The sequence below is a fragment of the Anoplophora glabripennis genome, unplaced genomic scaffold (genome assembly GCF_000390285.2).
Source record: "Anoplophora glabripennis isolate ALB-LARVAE unplaced genomic scaffold, Agla_2.0 scaffold26, whole genome shotgun sequence".
Classification (NCBI taxonomy): Eukaryota; Metazoa; Arthropoda; class Insecta; order Coleoptera; family Cerambycidae; genus Anoplophora; species Anoplophora glabripennis.
Genome location: NW_019416261.1, coordinates 586124 through 607791, shown reverse-complemented (window position 1 = coordinate 607791; position 21668 = coordinate 586124). Strand labels below are relative to the sequence as shown.

At 31.4% G+C, this 21668-nt stretch overlaps 1 protein-coding gene across 1 annotated transcript in view; it reads right to left on the bottom strand.

Moving 5' to 3' along the window:
- Positions 1-21668, bottom strand: part of LOC108905962 (complexin) — a 1206537-nt gene that overhangs the window by 826404 nt on the left and 358465 nt on the right. Inside the window, exon 4 of the mRNA XM_018709052.1 lies at positions 6682-6720. The gene's annotated coding sequence lies outside the window, so the exon portion shown is untranslated. The remainder of the gene's footprint in view (positions 1-6681; positions 6721-21668) is intronic.

Below are 21668 nucleotides of genomic sequence, written 5' to 3'. Positions count from 1 at the left end.
CTGCGCTCCATCTATTATCCTGATGGCAGTCTTCTGGAACGTAAACACTTCTTTTGTGGATAATTGACATTTAAAGGAAAATTAACAGATTCAAGCGTTTCAAAAATTTCTTATATATTTCTTCGTTCTGGGAGCTTTCACTGGCTCTTCGGAACACACAAAGAACATAAGATGCACTACCTTCCTCTATCAAAATTACCTGAAGAGAATTATTTTTTAAATTCAAATACATCCTGTATTTTTTAAACGACTATTATCCTTAAATAATACCTACCCAATTTAGTGTAAAATTAATTTTACGTTTGCTAGCCATGTAAGATCAAAATCTTTTGTATACTTTTTGATATTAAATTAAGTTGTTTCTACGATGATGATGAATGAATATAATACATATATTATAAATACGTATTCCGATACCTGTTTTAGATTCAAAATAATATTTTTCTCCGTGCGTTATATTTANACAATTTTTTGTTTTTTAAAATAAGACTATAAATGACGGAATGAAGTAATTTTTTTTAATTACATCCTTCATACAAATAAGGTTAATATTCCATAAGAAAATTATCCTCAATACCTACCTGAATTTCTGCATTTACAGGAAAACTTTTTTATATTTCATTTTCATTAAAGAAAGTAATTTTTTCAGTGGGCCAACGTATAAACCGTATATGTCGTATAAATATCGTCTCTCAACGCATACTGACACAGAGCTTTGTATGTGTTGGGAGAAAGTAACCTACTAATCTCTAGATACTATGAAAGCAATGACTAGTATCACATTAGTGAAATAAACTTGTGAAAAATTGTGAAAAATAACTACTCTGCGGACTACATACAATAAACAGATAAGATCATTCGTTAGCAGAGAAGTCTTCATTCGTATACCATAGGTGAGGCAATTTACGAACGATTTTGTTATTTGAACAATGATTTTGTGTGCTTGATTCTAATTTGTATTTCATGCTAATTAACATTCACGATATAGTACTATTTCAAAAAATATGTATTTTGTTATAATATTAAGCCAATTTAGGTAAAGGACCTCGCAACTATCCTTATGGAAAACCGGTCCCTGTCGAATGGTACGAAACTTTGCCGAATGATAGTCCTCAATGTGTCGATCAAAAAAGTCCATGGGGCCTAGGTCTGATAAACTAAGGTTCTGAAGTTCTCGAATCCACGTGCTCGATGACCATCAAGCCCAATGATTTACGGGCGAGTAAAAGCAAATATTTCTTTATAAAGTGAGCAAACTGGCTATTTCATGATGTATTTTCGTGTGCTGAATGCGAATCCGTGGTCAAAATAGCTGTATGATCCTTCAGTCTTCAGAAAATCGGTGAAGCACCTACTGAAGAACAGTGATAGCGACACGTACTGCTTGAGCGACATCTTACGATTTTATGATGCATGCTGAACACTTATCCGTCATCAGCATATCTGCAGCATTCCTCAGTCTTCAGAAAATAGCTGAAGCACCTTCAGTAAACTTGACTTGATGGATTCGATAACTTCAGAAGGCTATAGCTTCAGAACAGTAGTTTTTCATATCTAGGTCCCCATGGACTTTTTTGATCGACACATTGAGGACTATCATTCGGCAAAGTTTAGTACCATTTGACCCGGACCGGTTTTCCATATTATGGATAGTTGCGGGGTTCTTCGTTTTTTTATCCCAATAAAATTCTATCAAATCAAATAAAATCCGAAACATGGACAAGATTTACAATAAATTATTTTTTTACTCAAAAAAATCCTGTCAAAGGAAGTTAGTGTTCTTTGGTACCAAAAATCTAGATAATCGAAAGATATATAACCTTACAGACAAGAAAAATTCCTAACTGCCGATATTACAGGAATCTCTCAATGAAGTAATAGAGTAGTTGATATCAAAGAACACTACTGGACTTTTTAAGATGAATTGAATCTTTTAAAAGAATTGATTTATAGAAAAAAAGTAAACTTTAATAACTTTTTAATGAATCTTAAACCTTTTTTGGAAAGAATGATATTTTCTATTTTATGGGAGATTCATTTTTGACGGCCCAATATCTGCACTGGTCCCACTATGCAACGTAACAGAAATAGTAGGAAATGAAATCGTATACCTTAAAGCAGATATATATATACTCGTTACGATTTGCATAACGATTTTAACGATAAGTTTGTCAGTGCAAACTTTACATGCTGCGGCGGCGTGTTCAGAATTCCAATTTTCTAGGGAGGAAACGGAAACTGCTACAGTAATTTGCATAGAATTGGAGATTAACCTGCCTCTAACAACTGGGATGTGTAACCGTATATTTTCGAATACAATATGGAACACAGAAAGGTGTCCCATTTGCATTCCACAAAGTATTTTTGGAACACGACAAAAGTACTCGTAATATGAATGTAAAATGCGGACGAATTTAATGTATTAATTTAAACAAGAGGGCAAACAAGAAAGAGTACATGTATCATTTTAATGACGTGAATACGTTTACCATTGCTTCCATCGATCAAAAAATAAAAAACAAATAAATAAAATAAAAAATGTATTTGCTCTTGTCGTTTATCCTACTTCTTAAGGTAAATTGATTATTTTGTTCTATTTCAAATAGTATAATCGATCTTCAAACACATAGAGTGCCGTTGGCAATATTTTTCCTTTGCCGGATTAAAAACAGTCACTAAAAATCTTCTATTAGGGGTAAAAAAAAACAGGTTAAAGTATGATTAGTGCAAGTTTTTTGACAGCTCATTAGAATATTTCAGAGACTACTCCGATTTTAATTTTGATTTTGGTTTAGGTTTTGGGGTTTTCGGGGGTGCACTCTTTAAATAAAATATTGCCATTGTTGTACCACTTCTGGTTACATTGGAAGTAGCTGCCAACTTTGTTATTTTAACTGGAACAGCATACACTGTACACTGTAAAAAAATTCACTCAAATTTCACTCAATTTTACTCAATAATGTATCAATTTCTGTCCACACCCGATTGAGCGAAATTTTCTCCCTATTAGTATGAGTAAAACTGATTGAAACTATTGCATTAGAAACGAGTGAGTTTTACTCAAATCCGAGTTACTGCTGAGTGACTTGTGACTCTATTCTGAGGATATAAAACCAATTTAGAGTTGACTTTTTCTCTAATATGATTTAAATTGAAATTGAGTCATTTTCTACTCAGACTTGGTTTTTAATTAACTTAATATTGAGTGCAAAAATAAATCGCTCATAAATGATTAATTAGGATATACAGTGTTGAAATGAATTAGACAGCGTGTTCTGCAAATGATGAACTTTCAAATTAGGAGATATATTGTAAAAATAATGTCTCAAATGAATCTACATTTTTTTTTTTTTTTGAATTGAAGAGACGAAAATCGGTATTTTGTAATAACTTTCTTGTAATTTATTAAATTTGTATAATTTTAAAAAAGTAAAAGCCATGTTATTTGAAATTAGGTCTACTAATGTGTACAATTTACTTTATAAGTGCTTCCTTAACGTTTGAAGTGGTTTTGCACCTCTTTAAATTTTCTTAAAATTTTAATTTAAATATTATTGTCATAAGCTACTAAACAGTCATGGTGGGTTCAACACAGATTTGTTTTAGAGACAATAATTTAGGTCTCGATTGGTTCGCTGATCGGATAAATAAATTGCCATGAATTGAATTGAACAGTTCGGCGACCCGATTTCCGCATTCATTGTTTTTGAAAAAAAGCTCAATAATTTCTACTCTTTCTGGAATTGAGTACACCATAATTAATCAATTTAAAATACTCGGCAGTATTGGTACTCTTCCACTACAAGTCACAAGACAGTTATCTAGCAACTTCCTGTGGCCTATCTAAATACGAAACAAAAAGCGGACAGTTTTTTGCTCACCAAAATCAGGCAAAAGAATTCGCAAATCAGAAAAAAAAACAGCGAATTCTTTTGAAGGAATTTACCAAGCTAATACCGTAAGTTTTGAAGTAAAATTAAATCGATTTTCGCATTTCTCGTCAAAAATATTGTATTTATCTTATTCAGACGTGTCATACGTATTCGAGAAAATGGAGCCACCAAATCACCTGCATGTCTGATGCCATAATTATGTATGTCAGAATGAGTTATGTAATTTCCTTTATTTTCATATATTTGTAGGAGTGTTTGAAGTATGAAAAGACACGGAAGTGGAAGTATGTTATATTTTTTAAAGAGACACCTACAGGGTGTATTTGGCTGCGCTCCATCTATTATCCTAATGACAGTCTTCTGGAACGTAAACACTTTCTTTTCTTTTGTGGATAATTGACATTTAAAAGAAAATTAACAGATTCAAGCGTTTCAAAAATTTCTTATATATTTCTTCGTTCTAGAAGCTTTCACTTGCTCTTCGGAACACTCAAAGAACATAAGCTGCACTACCTTCCTCTATCAAAATTACCTGAAGAGAATTATTTTTTATATTAAATTATGCTGTTTCCACGATGATGATGAATATAATACGTATATTATAAATACATATTCCGATACCTGTTTTAGATTCAAAATAATATTTTTCTCCGTGCGTTATATTTACGATTTTTTTATAACAATTTATACTGAGTTATTATTATATCAAAGCAAATAATAACAATAAGAATAGAAGGGAAAAAAACCTATTTTGCGACGTACCTACTAGTAAGAAGCGGTTTGTATTGGTTTTCCCTCGCAATCAAATATTTATGGCGAGTATACAAAAATTAATAGTGTACATTGTTACAATGATTACCTTCGTTTATGATTTATGTCGATAATACCTTGAAATAATCTGTTTAAGTATGCCGATAATAGTCGACAAATTTACCCAAGATTGAACGATGAAATACAAATAAATTTTTGTATAGTATTTATTATACAAGTAATCTGTATGTATCTATTGTACCTACTGGATGATGTTAAGAAGACTTGTAATATCGAAAACTGTAAGAAGTACATGGTTGATTAAATTGAAAAAAAGTGCACAGTAATAAATATTCTTGAGTGTTGTCTTTTAGTAACCATAGTAATAATTATAAATTTTTTAGTATTACATAAATTAACAGTTTGCATGGACTAATGCTACAGGATTTTCTTCATACTTTACTAAATTTTAGTTAACGCTAAATAACTTTTTTAACCTATGGATATCAATTTTCATAATAACCTTTTTTTATAGAGGTGTATAAGTTTATAGTACATTTAAATATTTTTGACCAAGTTACACAGTTACAACCTTACTAAAAAAAAAATTATTAAAGTCTATTGATCTATGACAGTCACAAGAAAACTAAATGTATTATTCACATGCATTTGTCATTCACTGCACAATTTTCAAATTTAACCAACTTCTGAAAATATTACAATATTACATGGTAATCATCCTTAATCTGATCACAGATGCATACATGTGCCAATTTTCTTATAAATGCAAATAATCTATCTCTGTGGAGGTTGTTATTAATAGATATTAAAACAGAAGAATAATTTTTCGCAATACAAAATCTAGGTAGAAAAAATTTCGAGAAATCTCTTAGGAGGTAATAAATTTAATAAAAATTAGAAAAAAAGTTATTATACTTTCTTAAAACTCTTACTTTCAGAGATACAATATGTTAATTATAACTAATGATGAGATATTTACTTTTATAACATCGAAAAGCTTCAAGAGCAACATTTAATATATTTATTGGCAACATGAAAATTAAATAATCTCTTGGGCAATCTTAGACGAAAATAAAAATGGGGGCTTGCGATTGTTTGTCAGTGTGAATTTTACGAGACAAGTTTTATTTAATAATAAAATACCTAATAAATATTTGAACAATATAATCAATATACATATTTTAATGCACAATTTTTTTTTCATATACATTTTAACAGTATTTTGACCCCAATATCAGAAAATAGCTCAAAACCAGTGGAAATCTCGATATTTTGTTAATATAGTTAAGATTTTGAAATTAAGGTACACATACACGTATTAATAGGGTCAAAATAAAAACTTTTTATCCCTGCACTTCCTTTTTCTCTAAAATGCCTCCTTGTGGAGTTGCAGTCATTTTGAACCTATTTTCAACATTATTAAAATGCCTATAACTTCTCAAGGATGCATTTTAAAGAAAAAAAATATTGCAAACAGAAATCCGGGTATGAAGATATTTTAAAATTAAAGTGCACAGGCGTTTTTTGTTTGCCTGTGGTAATGAATACGTTATATTTAAATTTTCAATCTGCATATCTACAATATCTGTAGGAATATTTCTAGTAAAAGTAATATTACAACCTATAGCCACTATTAGTGTCATGTTTGACGCAATTTATAAATGTCATTTGAGTCATAAATAAGACAAATCATGTAAGTATTTACCTAGAGACTATCGTTAACTGCAGTCGCTTACAATGAATATTCAGCCGTTTTACATACCATCATTCGCTTACACAATAGTTTTATTGACAAGCTCTTTGATTACCACAAAATTTTTATTTCAGATATTTGTAGTACTTACTTCTCTATTCAGATGCGTGCTTGTGCAGGATTAAATTCATATTCTATATTTTGGCGGCGGCGCTAGTTATAAAAATACAAGTTTTCGAAATTTTGTAGTTTTTCAGAAGTGAGTGAGAAATCCAGTTTACTCAACAATTTTTTTAAAGCTAAATGGAAAGTAAAATGACTTACATGGAACTGCTTTTCTTAGGCAGGCTTAGTTCTATGGATCTGGAACAAAAAAGAAAATTTGTTCAGAAATCCAGTAAAATAATAAGAATTAGTACATTTACAGAACATAATAAGAATTGATTTTCTACAAAGTACCACATAATATTATTAACCTTATTAAAGAACAGTACAATAAAGTAATCACCAAGAATACCCGCCTAAACTTTTAATGGGAACTAATGTTGGTAATAAATTTCGTGTATAAAATTTTAAATGTTGATTGTTATTGTGGAAATGCATGGTTACAGGAGGAATTGAAGACATTAGTAAAGTGCAATGCAGTTTAAAACAAAGAATCTCTATCGTTTCCTAACTACCCATTGACAGAAATTCAGTAGTCGAGGAAAATCATCTGCCATTCGCTCGCATTCCCTGAAATGTGGTACAGTTGAAACTTTTCGATTTATTAATGAATCTTTAAAAATTTGTCAAAATCAACACAATATAATTTTTTTCACAGTAAATATGCTGTTACGTACCCATAGGTTATGGAGCAATAGCAACTACTGTAGCATACAAAATTTCCATTAATTATATTTTTCGGTTCTTGTTATATACGCAAAAATCTGTTTTTTCCTAAAACTTAAACCCCGTTATTTCGTAAACTAGATCTTTTAGGACACATAAGCGTAGTAATTTTTTTTAAGTATAAATAAGGAATCACCCCTTTATTATCGAGACGTACATATGGAGGGCCATGTATGATACAAAGCATAATGTGCTCGATTTTATTAAAATATTATTTTTTAACAATTACATATTTAAAACCCCTATGTTGAAGTGGACACAATTTTCTGCTAAATAATCTATACAGGGAGTTTTGTAAGCTGAAGTTCAGTCGAGTTAAAAGGAAAATCCTAACACAATAAACGCCCTGTGAAGTATTAATTATAATGAACGAAGAATGCCACAAAAACTTGTTACATATGCCGACAACACAAAAGTTTATGTTTATTATTTGTTGTTAGTTGTGTATATGGCAGCCATAAGAAGTTTTGTAATATCAAAGTTGAAAGAACATTGAACTTTATAAAAAACCTCATTAAAGAAGTCACATTTAGCTTCTCTGAGAAGGTAGTAAATTTTCCTGAAGCTATTAAAGTCGCTAAAAGTTTACATTTATTTCTACGGGTCTCAAACATAGAATATAAATGGAGGGTGTAAGAATAAAATAAGAACACGAATAATTTGTTTAGGTAGGATACTTATTTATTTATTTGTTCCAAGAGGATGAAAAAAATTACAGAATAGGCCAGTATTATTAAATACAAATAACAAAAATGTAAAAATAGGAAAGTTAAAAAATCTAAATACTCACCACACAAATAAGTTATAAAAATAAAGTAATGTAATAAAATTACTATTTAATATTAGGAACACTAGTATACAAAATATCAACGTTATCTGATGTAAACAAATATGATGTATTGATCTTCCAATTTCAATTCTTATTTTCTCATAAAGGCTAGGAATTTTGTAGTTTTTTTTCTTGTAATTGTTTTGTACCATTAACAGTTTTCACGTACTTAATCGATTATTTTATTACCAACGGATATTTAATAAAAATATTGATTTAATTGCCACCAAAAATTAGACATAGTTGATAATAAAAACGAAGTAAAGCTTTATAGAGTATAGAAACTTTAAATCAAATATTTTTTGGAAGAATTAGTGGAAATGATAACCATTTTTTAAATTTTGACTATGAAATTGGAATCTCAATGTGAACTTGTGAACTACTTAAAAATCATGAAATTAAATAAATTCGATGAAAAATTTCCATAAATAGTATTTAGAATGAGGAAAATTTAAGGTGATTGCTATTTAATTTATTCTTTTCTTTTACTGAACTGTGTTATTGAAAATTATGACTAGGTGTTTTCAGTCATTTTCTTGATGAAGTTTCAAATATCTCACCTCGTTTTATTTCTATTATCAAATAAGAAAAGAAAAATGTATAAAATCATGTTAAAATACACAAGTACTAGGACACCGAATTTTTAATTTTTTAATGTCGTACGAGTGTATTCTGGTAACGATAAATTTGAGTATCTTCTTGTGAGAATCTTCTCTTCTTATTGTAGTGAGAGACACATGCATTTTAAAATATGAGGTTCAACTATTAACCACGTATCTACTCAGTATATCAAAAATAGAAATAAGAATAACTAACTTTACATATTCACTTCTTTATATTATTTCCAAAATATTTAGTTTTTTTTTTATTGTTTTATACAAATAACATTTAATTTAGTATTAGTACCTTGGATTACGCGATTTGGCTGAGTTTGCACATTAGAACGATTTTTTTGGTACCGATTCCCATAAATATAAGTAATTCCAGATTACCTTTCTGAAGCGTTCAAGTCTAGTGTATTTTAGATTTACATTTTACACCGTGATTAGCCGCTGCTACTGTTCATTGTTTTTACTGTTACGATAACATAGCAAGATAATAATACGTGATAGAATCGCCACCATAAAAATAGGTAATGAAAGCTCCAATTCTCTCGGTAAACAAGTCATAATTCTCGCATTTTAATATTACTTTCCGTTAAAATGTAAATAACATAAAAATAAATAGGTATACTATTTTTGAGTTTATGGTGTAGGTATTTTATTTTTATAGGGAGAATTCTGAAGTTAACGTCATTCATAATGATTATTTATAGAAGTTAACAAAACTAATTTGTACTGTACTCAAAATTACTTTCTATTGTCAAAAATATGGTTTGAATAGATTGTCCCACCCAGTAGCCGTGTTTTATTTACCTGAGAATTAATTTAATCTGTAATGGTTTAATTTGCAGCAATTCATTAAATTCAAATTTTCCAGAAGGGGCAACCAAATTTATTTATTTATTTGGTGAAATAACTTTAAACTGTAGATTTAATCAATTCATCAACTAATTAACTGAATTAATAAAAGGTTTACTTTATTTTTCATTATTTTTGCCAATATATTTGATTTGTTTATAAAAACATTAAATTCTTCCATATTCGGACTACTTCCTATGTCAGTTCTAATAATATTATATACCTAAGTATAAATTTACATCTCAAATTTAAATTACATATTTCTTAATATTATAGGGATTTACACAACGTAATAAAATTTATTATTAGGCATCGGAAACTAACTTTGTGGCGATAATCAACTAAATAAACAGTAGTAATCTATATTATGCTAATAACCGGCAATACGCGTTGTAGTAGCAGACATAGGCTAAATTTGTGGTCGTGTGCCGCTCTATGCTCACAGTTCACCAATGCTAATGAGTATCACAAAAAAACACGCGCCATACACTCGACGTTAGGTCGACAAGGCAGGCATTAGAGTGCCGATAGATACGTACCGAATAAATTGATCGATGCGAAGATTCAGATCAGGGGCAGACTTGTACATGTACAATGACGCGGATAGTGGGATTACTAAAATGTGAAGTAGTTAATGCTTCGCCATTAGTAAAATTTGCATCTATTAAAAACTTTGACTATTTTAGATATGCGCCTGTGACATCGGTAAATATTGAATGGTCATTTTGGTTTTAGAAATGGGTATTTACTTATCGATCGCTAGACACGATTAACCGAAGAACATTTAGGACAACTGGTAACTATTTTCTACAATATTATGAATAAGAAATTATTATTTTGTTAACTTTTGATACTTATTATTACGTACTATACCTAAAGTCCGTAGTATATTTTTTGAGATATAATTCCAAGAAGACCCATACATCACTTTCTTGGAATTAACCACGTTTTACACCCGAGGTAGGAAGACATTGGCGGTGTGGCGTGCGCGGTGCATACTGTCTTTTGCATTTACGAAGACGTGTTTCTTCCTAACTGGAGGAATATTCTATGCATTTTCAGTATAATTCCATAATAAAATAAATCAATGGAGGTGGAAAATAAAAGAAAGGAATTTGATTCCCAGTCGAATAGTATCGTGTTTATATTTTAATAATATGAAAATAAAGTAATTTTCCAGGCACGCCCCTGCTGCGGTTTTTTTGCAATTCTAGGCCAACAAAAAATATTGTACATACTTTATATATTTTATTGTAAGTTCCATGTGAAGCACACTACATTATTTTTGGTTTCATACTATTATGCAGATACTGAGATATACATAATTCTTATAATGTAAAGAGTGCAGTTATAAGAAGGCAACGGTTGTGTCACTTTTTGTTTGAATAAAATTACGATAAAAGAGAACCCGACCTACAGTCAACCCTGTATCACATTCCAGTCGCCTTAGCATTTCCGATCTCTATTTATTACACATTTTACTAATATGTAATGGTCGAATAGATTGCCAATTCTTCAAATAAGGTATTTTATTTCCTATTTCCATTGTTCATGTATTGCTATGGGCTTTTCTTAAAATTTTCTAGTACTAATTTTCTTAGGTGCCATAAATTGGTAAATCAAGGAGAAATCTTCTTGTTTCAATGTTCTCCTGATAAAGAGCATATGTGAAAGAATTTAAGTGATTATCTTAATCATCCTTACTTACTTACTACAGGGAATAACCTTTTTACTGCTGTAACTCTCATGTTATATTGTGAACAAATTAGGGTAAAGATGCTTATTATGAGACAGTTCCGAATATGAGACAACGGGCTTTCTCGCAAATTAGGCCATTTTTTGAAAAGAGCGCCACTGTTCTATATTACCGGCAGTTCACTTTCTATTGTATGTAAGCAGTTGGCTGTGCTGCAAGTTTTTGTGTGCCGGTCGCCAAAGTACTTGCAGTGCTTGTCATAAAGGTATGTAGAAAACAGAAAATTATTAACAAGACAGTGTTTATCATTAACATAAATCTAACATGACGTAGTATCTATTTATCATGCCGTTGAGTCAATTTTTTTTTCATGCTTTTACCAACTAACCTAAAACTGAATAAAATTTCTTAAGACCCCAGTATGAGACACCCGAGAGCTCCTAATATGAGGTACCTCATATTACGGGACAAGGCGTCGCATATGAAGGTAAAGCATTTTCACCACTGGGTAACTAGTATACAGGGTGATTCATTAATAATGGGACAGAGCTTAAGGGCATGTTGCTGACCTCAAAATAAAGCGATTAAGCCAAATATGCCTTTTCCGAATGTTGCTCCTTTTCGATCTACAGGGTGTTAAAGTTGAAAAAATATTTTCGATTTTTTTAAATATCTTGAGCATCTTTGAACGGATTGTCTTGAAAGTNACCACGTATCTACTTAGTGTATCAAAAATAAAAATAAGAATAACTAACTTTAAATGTTCATTTCTTTATATTATTTCCAAAATATTTAGTTTTTTTTATTCTGATTGTTTTATACATATAAAACATTTAATTTAGTATTAGTATAGTATTAGTAGTTTGGATGACGCGATTTGTCTGAGTTTGCATATTAGAACGATTTTTTTGGCGGTACCGATTCCAATATAAGCAATTTCAGATTACTCTTCTGAAGCGATCAAGACTAGTGTATTTTAGATTTACACTCTACACAGTGATTAGCTGCTGCTACTGGCCATTGCTTTTACTGTTATGACAACATGACAAGATAATAATACATGATACCTAGAATCGTCACCATAAATGTAGTTAATGAAAGCGCCAATTCTGAGTCTTTCGGTAAACAAGTCATAATTCTCGCATTTTAATATTATTTCCAGGATTTCCGTTAAAACGTAAATAACATAAAAATAAATAGGTAGGTATACTATTTTTGAATTTATGGTGTATGTATTTTATTTTTATACAGAGAAATCTGATTATAAAAGTTAACAACAACTAATTTGCATGTACTCAACATTACTTTCTCTTTTCAAAAATATGGTTTGAATAGATCGTCTCACTCAGTAGGCGTGTTTTATTTGCCTGATATAGGGCTTTCCGATATTCGATAAAAATATCGAGATCGTATCGTATCGATTTTCGATACGATATCTATACTCCCTTTGACAATATTTGCAAAAATACGATATTATTTTTTAGAATATTGACGACAATTATTGTATCGTCAATAATGCGTTGTCAATAATCTCGAATAATATTGATCTCGACAAAAGCGCGAATCGCACAAAATGAATATATAAAACAATATATAGCATAGTCTAATTCTCGAGGTGTGAAGTCGACCTATTGTGTACTCCGTATTAACTTAACAAAATCTTGTGTTACAAACTAAATATTTTTAAGCTATCTAATCAGTGATATACTGTAACATACAGTCATTGCATATTGATTAAATTAATCGGCAACAGGTATAGTAGTTTTAGTTTTATCAAGAATTATGGTAAATAACTGGAAATTTGTGCTACGGCTACGAGTAGACAAAAACCCAGCGTTTTTTGCGGCATCTGCCGAAAATCGTTTCACTGGGCTTGTGTGAACATTCCATTGGAAACAGTTAAATTTATTAATTTGGAAAAGCTAAAATGGGTTTGTATTAGGTGTAAAACTGAGTGCGGTACAAGTTCAGATCACATTCAAATTGGTGAAACTATCAATAATGCTGCCGATAATAATTCTGCATTAATTTTGGATAAATTAAATCAGATTAGTAATATCAGTGATATAAAAAAAAGCAAAATGAATTCGTTAACTGTTTGGAGTTCTATGGACGGCAAATTGGAGATATTGAAATGAAACTGAAATCTTTTGAAGGTGTTATTCATGATTTGGAAAGGGGTTCTTCATATGTCGAAGAAATTAAGAAGGAAAATTTAAACTTAAAGCAACAAGTTCAATTGCTACAACAGCTATCTAGGATTAATGAAGTGGAAATTACTGGTATTCCAGTCAAGAGCAATGAAAATGTCATGGACATTGTTAAAGTCCTGGGTCAGTTTGTTAAATGCCCTATTGAAAATTATGAAATTGATACTTGCCATCGAGTTCAAAATCGTTCTCCTGATAAACCGAAACCAATTATTCTTAAGTTCATTTCTACTTATAAGAAAAAGGATTTTATTACTTCTACTAAGAAAAATAAAAATTTAAATGCTTCGATTTTTGAATTTGATGGTGACAAAAAGATTTATGTTAATGATCATTTGACAGTTGCTAATAAGGAACTTTTCTATGAAGCAAGAACATTTTGTAAAAATCATGATTTTTCTTTTTGTTGGACTCAGGACTGCAAAATACTTATTCGTAGAAATAGTACGAGTAAGGTTATTCATGTTACATCTGAGGCAGACCTTAGTAGACTTGGTAATTAGTTTAGGCGCTTTTAGTATCACATTATAATAAGGCTAAATTAGTTATGGAGTCTTTGTCTATTTATTATCAAAACTGTAGAGGTTTACGTACTAAAACCAAGGAATTTTATCTTTCTACTTTAAATGCAGATTTTGACATACTTTGTGTCACTGAGTCATGGCTTAAACCTAACATACATTGTGAGGAAATTATTGACACGTCAATCTACAACATCTACAGGAAGGACCGTTGTGATTGCAACAATGATAAAAGTGATGGTGGTGGTGTTTTCGTAGCGTATCTAAGAAATTTTCCTCTAGTGATGTGTCTACAGAATGGTCTGCTAATAACATATGCGAAGATTTATGGATTAAGGTTTTGTTGCCAGGCAACAACAAGAAAATATTTATCTGTTGTATTTATATTCCACCTTATGCTACATTGTACAACTATTTAGATCACCTCAACAAAGTTAGTAACTGTATTGAAAATAATCGTAATGATGTATTTTTTATAATAGGTGATTACAACTTGAATAGATTTGAATGGTCCTATGATATAAAAACTAAGTCATTTTTACATACGTTGGTAAACGATGAGATTTATCAAAGTTTTTCTGATTGTGTGTCCTTTAATTGCTTATTCCAATTTAATGGTTGTGTTAATAGTAATGATAGGATATTAGACTTATTTTTGTCCAACTATTCAGATATTATAGTGAGGAGGTGTGATTGTCCTTTTGTTAAAGAAGATTTACATCATGTGTCACTTGATATTCAAATTGACTTATCTTACATTGAAATGAAAGAACCCAAAGTTTCATATTTGTCTTTTAACTTTTTTAAAGCAGACTATAATAAAATTAATGACGAACTTAGTGTCGTCAATTGGGAATTATTGTTTAATAAGACTACTACTGATAGAGCTATTTCCATTTTTTATGAGGTCCTAAATAATATTATAGAGAAATATGTTCCTTTAGTTGACCATAAAAGTAGAAAATATCCTATCTGGTTTTCTACTGACACAAGGAAACTGCTAAGGAAAAAAAGTATATTCCATTATAGGTGGAAAAAATATAATAGAATTGCTGATTATAATTTGTTTGCAAGTCATAGAAGCCAGTCTAAAAAACAAATAAACATTGATTACAAAAAATTTATTGCTGATACGGAAAATAATATTATTAGTAACTCAAAAAGATTTTGGTCATATGTTTCGCATATCAGAAGTACAAACAGTATTCCTTGCAACATGAATTATAACAACAAAGTTTTTAGTAATTATCCAGACATTGCTAAAGCTTTTGGCAAATTTTTTGCTTCTGTTTATGAGCCATCTAATAAGCCAGTAATTACTGATGACCCTTTATGTTTTAACAATGCTATTAATATTACCTCTATTGACATTAATGATATAACAGAGAAGATTAATAACTTAGATATTAATAAGGGTGCTGGGTGTGACAATATACCTCCCATTTTTATCAAATCGTGTTGTAATCATATTAAGTTACCACTTTTTTTAATATTTAATAAATCTATTACTGAATGTTGTTTCCCTGAAAAGTGGAAGATTGCTAAAGTTACACCTATTTTTAAATCTGGTAGTAAATATGAAGTAAATAATTATAGATCAATTTCTATTTTATGCACTTTTAGCAAAATCTTGGAATCAATTATTACGGATAAATTATTTTTTCAAATAAAATATTTATTAAATGAAAACCAGCATGGATTTTTCAGTCGTAGATCTACTGTGACTAACCTTGTTCCTTATGTACAATTCATCTCTGATAGTATGGATAAAAATGTTCAGGTGGATGCTGTATACACGGACTTTTCGAAAGCTTTCGATAAGGTTCACCATGATACTCTTTTTAATAAGCTTCGATGTGTTGGTGTGTTTGGCAACCTTCTGGCATGGATTAAATCGTATTTAACCAATCGTTCACAGTACGTTGTTATTATGAATTGTAGCTCTGATGTTAGCAAAGTTACGTCGGGTGTTCCTCAAGGTAGTCATATAGGTCCTTTACTGTTTTCTATATATATAAATAATATATCTAACTGCTTTAAGCACTGTCATTTCTCAATGTATGCTGATGACCTTAAGATGTTCAAACAAATTTCAAGTGATACTGATGTTGTTGAATTTCAGGAAGATATTCATAGACTGTATCATTTTTGTAAGTCTAATTACTTATTTATTAATGATAAGAAATGTAGTCATATCTCTTTCACTAGAAATAGGCATACTATTCAGAGTCACTTTATTATTGGTTCTAATATTGTTGAAAAAGCTTATAGTATTAAGGATCTCGGAGTCATCTTGGATGATAAGTTGGTATTTGATGCTCATATAGATTATATAGTCAGACGTGCGTTTCGAATGTTGGGTTTCATTTTGAGACTTAGCAAGGATTTTAAAAATATTAAAAGTATGTTTTGTCTTTGTTTTTCTTTGGTTAGGTCTCAATTAGAATATAATACGGTAATTTGGTCTCCTTTATATTTTAAATATATAAACAGAATTGAGCTTGTTCAAATCAAATTTATTAATAATGTTAATTATAGATTTAATCGCTAATTGTTACACGTTCCATATAAGAACTCTCTCAATATACATAAATTGCTTAGTTTAGAAGAGCGTAGACAATGTTTTGTTATATAAAATTGTTCATGGATATTTTGATACAGATATTTTGTCTCTGTTAAATTTTTTAGCCCCGGTGTATGCTAACCGTCAGTTCTCGGTTTTCTATGTTAAACTCTCGCACAGTAATTATAATTTAAATTCACCGTTTTATTATTAGACATAAAATAAATAAACAGTAGTAATCTATATTATGCTAATAAGCGGCAATACGCGTTGTAGTAGCAGACATAGGCTAAATTTGTGGTCGTGTGCCGCTTTATGCTCACAGTTCAGAATGCTAATGATTGACTCAAAAAACACGTGCCATATACTCGACGTTAAGCCGACAGGGCAGGCATTAGGGTGGCGCTAGATACGTACCGAATAAATTGATCGATGCGAAGCTTCAGATCAGGGGCAGACATGTACATGTACAATGACGCGGACAGTCCGTAGGATATTTTTTGAGATATAATTCCAAGAAGATCCCTATGTCACTTTCTTGGAACTAACCACGTTCGACACCCGAGGTAGAAACACATTGGCGGCGTGGCGTTCGCCATAGCAGCCTGCGGTGCATACTGTCTTTTGCATTTACGAAGGCGTGTTCTTCCTAAGTGGAGGAATATCCTATGCATTTTCAGTATAATTTCTTAATAAAATAAATCAATGGAAGTGAAAAATAAAAGAAAGGAGTTTAATTCTGTCGAATAGTATCGTGTTTATATTTTAATAATCTGAAAATATCGTAATTTTCAAGGCACGCCCCTGCTGCGGTGAATTGTTATAGTACTTCCGATAACAGAACTTTATTGGCTTATTCTTTTTTTGGATTTCTAGCTCAACAAATATTGTACAGACTTTATATATTTTAAGGCAAGCTCCATGTGAAGCACACTGCCCTTTTTTGTTTCATACTATTATGCAGATACTTAGATATACATATATTCTTATAATGTAATGAGTGCAGTTATAAGAAGGCAACAGTTGTGTCACTTTTTGTTTGAATAAAATTACGATAAAAGAGAACCCGACCTACAGTCAACTCTGTACCACATTCCAGTCGCCCTAGCATATCCGATCTCTATTTATTAAACATTTTACTAATATGTCTATGGTAATGGTCGAATAGATTGCCAATTCTTCAAATAAGGTATTTTATTTCCTATTTCCATTGTTCATGTACTGGGCTTTTCTTAAAATTTTCTAGTAGTAATTTTCTTAGGTGCCATAAATTGGTAAAACAAGGAGAAATCTTCTTGTTTCAATGTTCGTATGATAAAGAGTATCTGTGAAAGAATTTAAGTGATTTTCTTAATCATCCTTACTTACTGACTACAGGGAATAACCTCTTGACAATTTTTTCGCACTTACACCCCGTATATTCTCTCTTTTTTGACTGCTGTTACTCTCATGTTATACTGTGAACAAATTAGGGTAAAGATGCCTATTATGAGACAGTTCCGAATATGAGACACCGGGCTTTCTCGCAAATTAGGCCATTTTTTGAAAAGAGCGTAACTGTTCTATATTACCGGCAATTCACTTTCTATTGTATGTTAACAGAGGCCGCGTCGCGCGGGAAAGCAGTTGGCTGTGCGGCAAGTTTTTGTGTGCCGGTCACCAAAGTACTTGCAGTGCTTGTCGTAGAAAACAGAAAATTATTAACAAGACAGTGTTGTTTATCATTAACATAAAGCTAACATGACGTAGTATCTATTTATCATGCCGTTGAGTCATTTTTTTTCATGCTCCAACTAACCTAAAACTGAATAAAATTTCTTAAGACCCCAGTATGAGACACCTGAGAGCTCCTAATATGAGGTACCTCATATTACGGGACAAAGCGTCGCATATGAAGGTAAAGCATTTTCACCACTGGATAACTAGTATAGATGAGCGAAACAAAGGTTTTTCGTTAGACCTTCAATACTAAACTCGCAATATTCTCCGTACAAACTACAAATAGAAGAAGCTTTGAAGAAAAAAAAAAGGAAAAACAAAGAAAGCCAAGGAAAAGTGCTGCAAAAGGAAAAGGAATCATCAACGTCCAGTGAAGATGATGACACTGTTTCGCACACAACGGATTTTTCTTCAGAAAACGAGGAAGACGATGCAGTGTCCATATTGCGCCGGTTTGTATTCCAAAGATACGCGAGGTGAAAACTGGGAGAAATGCCAGGCCTGTTTCAAATGGGCACATCTAGAATGTGGAGAAATAAAATTAAAAAAGTTTATTTGTGCTGTTTGTTGTTAAGGTTGAAAACCTAAACTTTTTTTAATTTTGTTCACAGAATTACCTATTCGTTGTTTTAAGAAAAAATGTTACTTTGTTTAAAGAAAAAAATGTTTTTTGTTTTTGAGAAAGCCATACTTAAACATGTTTTATGTTCTGTTTATTCAATAAAAATATGTTTGAGCAAACAATATGTAATTTTTTCAGCTTTATTCCCTAATTTGAGATAGTCTCATATTGAGAACCCATACTGTCTCAAATTGGGAACCCCTTTTTCGATTAGGCAAATATTACTTTTCTGATAAAATCTAACTTAAAAACTAAAATACAAATTTGAGGCGTTCTCGCGTTTTTTTGAAGGATCTAGATTAAATTCCCTACAGAAAAACGTTAATTTTCCAAGAAAAATGTTAAAATTTAAAAAAGGTGTCTCATAATAGGCATCTTTACCCCATATACTAAATATGTATATTCATTATTAGTAGTATTCAGCTATTTATTTTTACTTGCTCATTTATTTTGCAACAGCATTTTTGAAGTTCTATTTGTTTATCGAACGCAGTAAATCTCACTTAATTGACCAATCAATTTCTAGAGAGCTGCAGGTTCGGTCATTCTGAATCTCTGCGTATAACATTTTATTAACATGAGTGACATTATATTATTTAAAGCTCCAGTCCCAAACACACTGAATGAAACTGTTTGGAAACTAACGACAAACACTAGCCCGTGTTGTATTATCATCCCACGTAGGGTTATTTAACATCCCACCCGCTTAAATCCGTTGTGCAGAAATCCTGCGGTCGCGCCATAAACAAGACATTCTCTTGTACGAGCTTGGCTAAATGCAGCACTCGATGGTATGGCGTGGCTCTGGATATTCCTAATCAATCAATAGATAAACAATCGACAGGGGAAAGACCGCTGTGTGTCTGGGGTAGAAATCAGCGAGGTGTTAAGAGACCGGCCTGTTGGCACAAGCGAACCGCAAAATGACACGACATCGGATACCGAACGTGTACGTATAAACGTGCACCACATACATGCACCAGGCCTGATGCCTGTGCTAATTTTTGTTGGATTTTGATGACTATGGGATCCCTGGATTTACGCTGCAAACCGCGGTATTTGAACTAACATATAAAAGGTAGGTACTAGGGAAGCTCTGCAATATAGCCAAATCTATCGCCATATGTGATGAATTGAAAAGTGGTGAGAGAGATTCAAACCCATACTGCAGGTCATGAAAAACTTATGTGTTGGATGTTTCTGAGCAATCGCAATGCCATCTTGGTCATAAACAGATTACCATTACAACATTGCACGCGGTTTAAATATTGATCATCCCTAGAGAAAACGGTTCCTGTGATAGGATAACGATATTCAGGTGGTACCGAGTTTCCCACAGAAGAAATTTCAGTGTCATGGGCGTTCTACGAAAAACATCGCTGCAGAATGAATGTGGTCTCTCATCAGATAGAANTCGCTGCAGAATGGATGTAGTCTCTCATCAGATAGAATAGTGTTGGTGTATTGTTGTACCGGCAACTGATACGATTTTGCATAACCAACTTCGACTGAAAACAGTCTCTTTCCTTTTGGTACCGCCTTTCGTGGCGCCGCACAGTGGGGCAGAATCCCAAAAAGCTGGCCAAAAGTCAAAAAATAAAGTTTCTAGTTTCGAAATTTTTACTGTTGTGTTCGCTAGAGTGATATTCCAAGTCTCATATTTCGTTAGTATTAAGGTATACCTGCTTTTTAAATTAATACATAAGTGACCGTTGCTCGAGCGACATTTGCCTCACACGCAGGGCGTTCTAACTTTGAAACGAAACAGCTGACTTCTCCCTTCATTTTGAATTTTGCAATAGGTTTTAAAATCAAATTAAATAGGTATGTACCACACGACTCTTTGAAAAGCGATAAGTCACACAATAATCTGACTTGTTAATATTTAAAATGTAAAAAATATCTTGTGTCCAGGTAAAAAGCTTTGTTTATTCGTTCACTAAATACTAAAAACGCATTAAAAGCTAGGTTAATGACCGAATATTATAAACCTTTGTGGATCAGCGGTCAGGACAGGTCCGAAAAAGAAATAATGATTTGAAAATTATTTTTTTAATTGCGTATTCGTATTCTACTCATTTTTCCCTATCTTTCATTAAAATTATGACTGAATCGCCCTGTATAAATGAAGAAAGCGTAAGTGGCAAATATGTCAGAATTAGAGGAAAATGGTTGAAATTCAACTGAAGATCATGCTGTACTCTTCGAGTTCTATCGTAAAATGTTTGCAATCCTTCGTCGTACCTAGGTGAAATGTTGAAGAAAAAGACATAAAATCTAGATAACAACGGCTTCAATATTAGACATTCAATTTTTAAGGTGCCTACTGAAATTCTTTAAAATACCTACATATATTCTTTAATTCATCTGTAGTTATAAAGATTTCTACAACATATAAACTTACTTAGTGATATGTATAAAATTGATTACTTTTATTTGTAGGTATAAGAGTAGGTATAGTATAAGTTAAAGTAGTGTAAGTTAAAGTACAACGTTAGGTTAACAAGAAAGGCGAGTTTTAGAAGCTTTTAATTGTAATTTTATTTGCGCAAAATTAAAGAATGAATAAACGATATTTCAATAATTATAACTTTGTGCTTACTTTTGTTCTGCATGCCCTATTTTTGGAAATTGTAGAAACATGGAAATTTTTGCCAGAAATACGACACAATCGTCAGTTTATAGATTGAGATAAATCATAGAGCTATTAGACTATCTACTATATCTACTTTGACTATCCCGTTTGTTTCGAAGTTGTTTAATTGAACGACTCAGCTAGTAGGAACGAAAGTGTAACAAT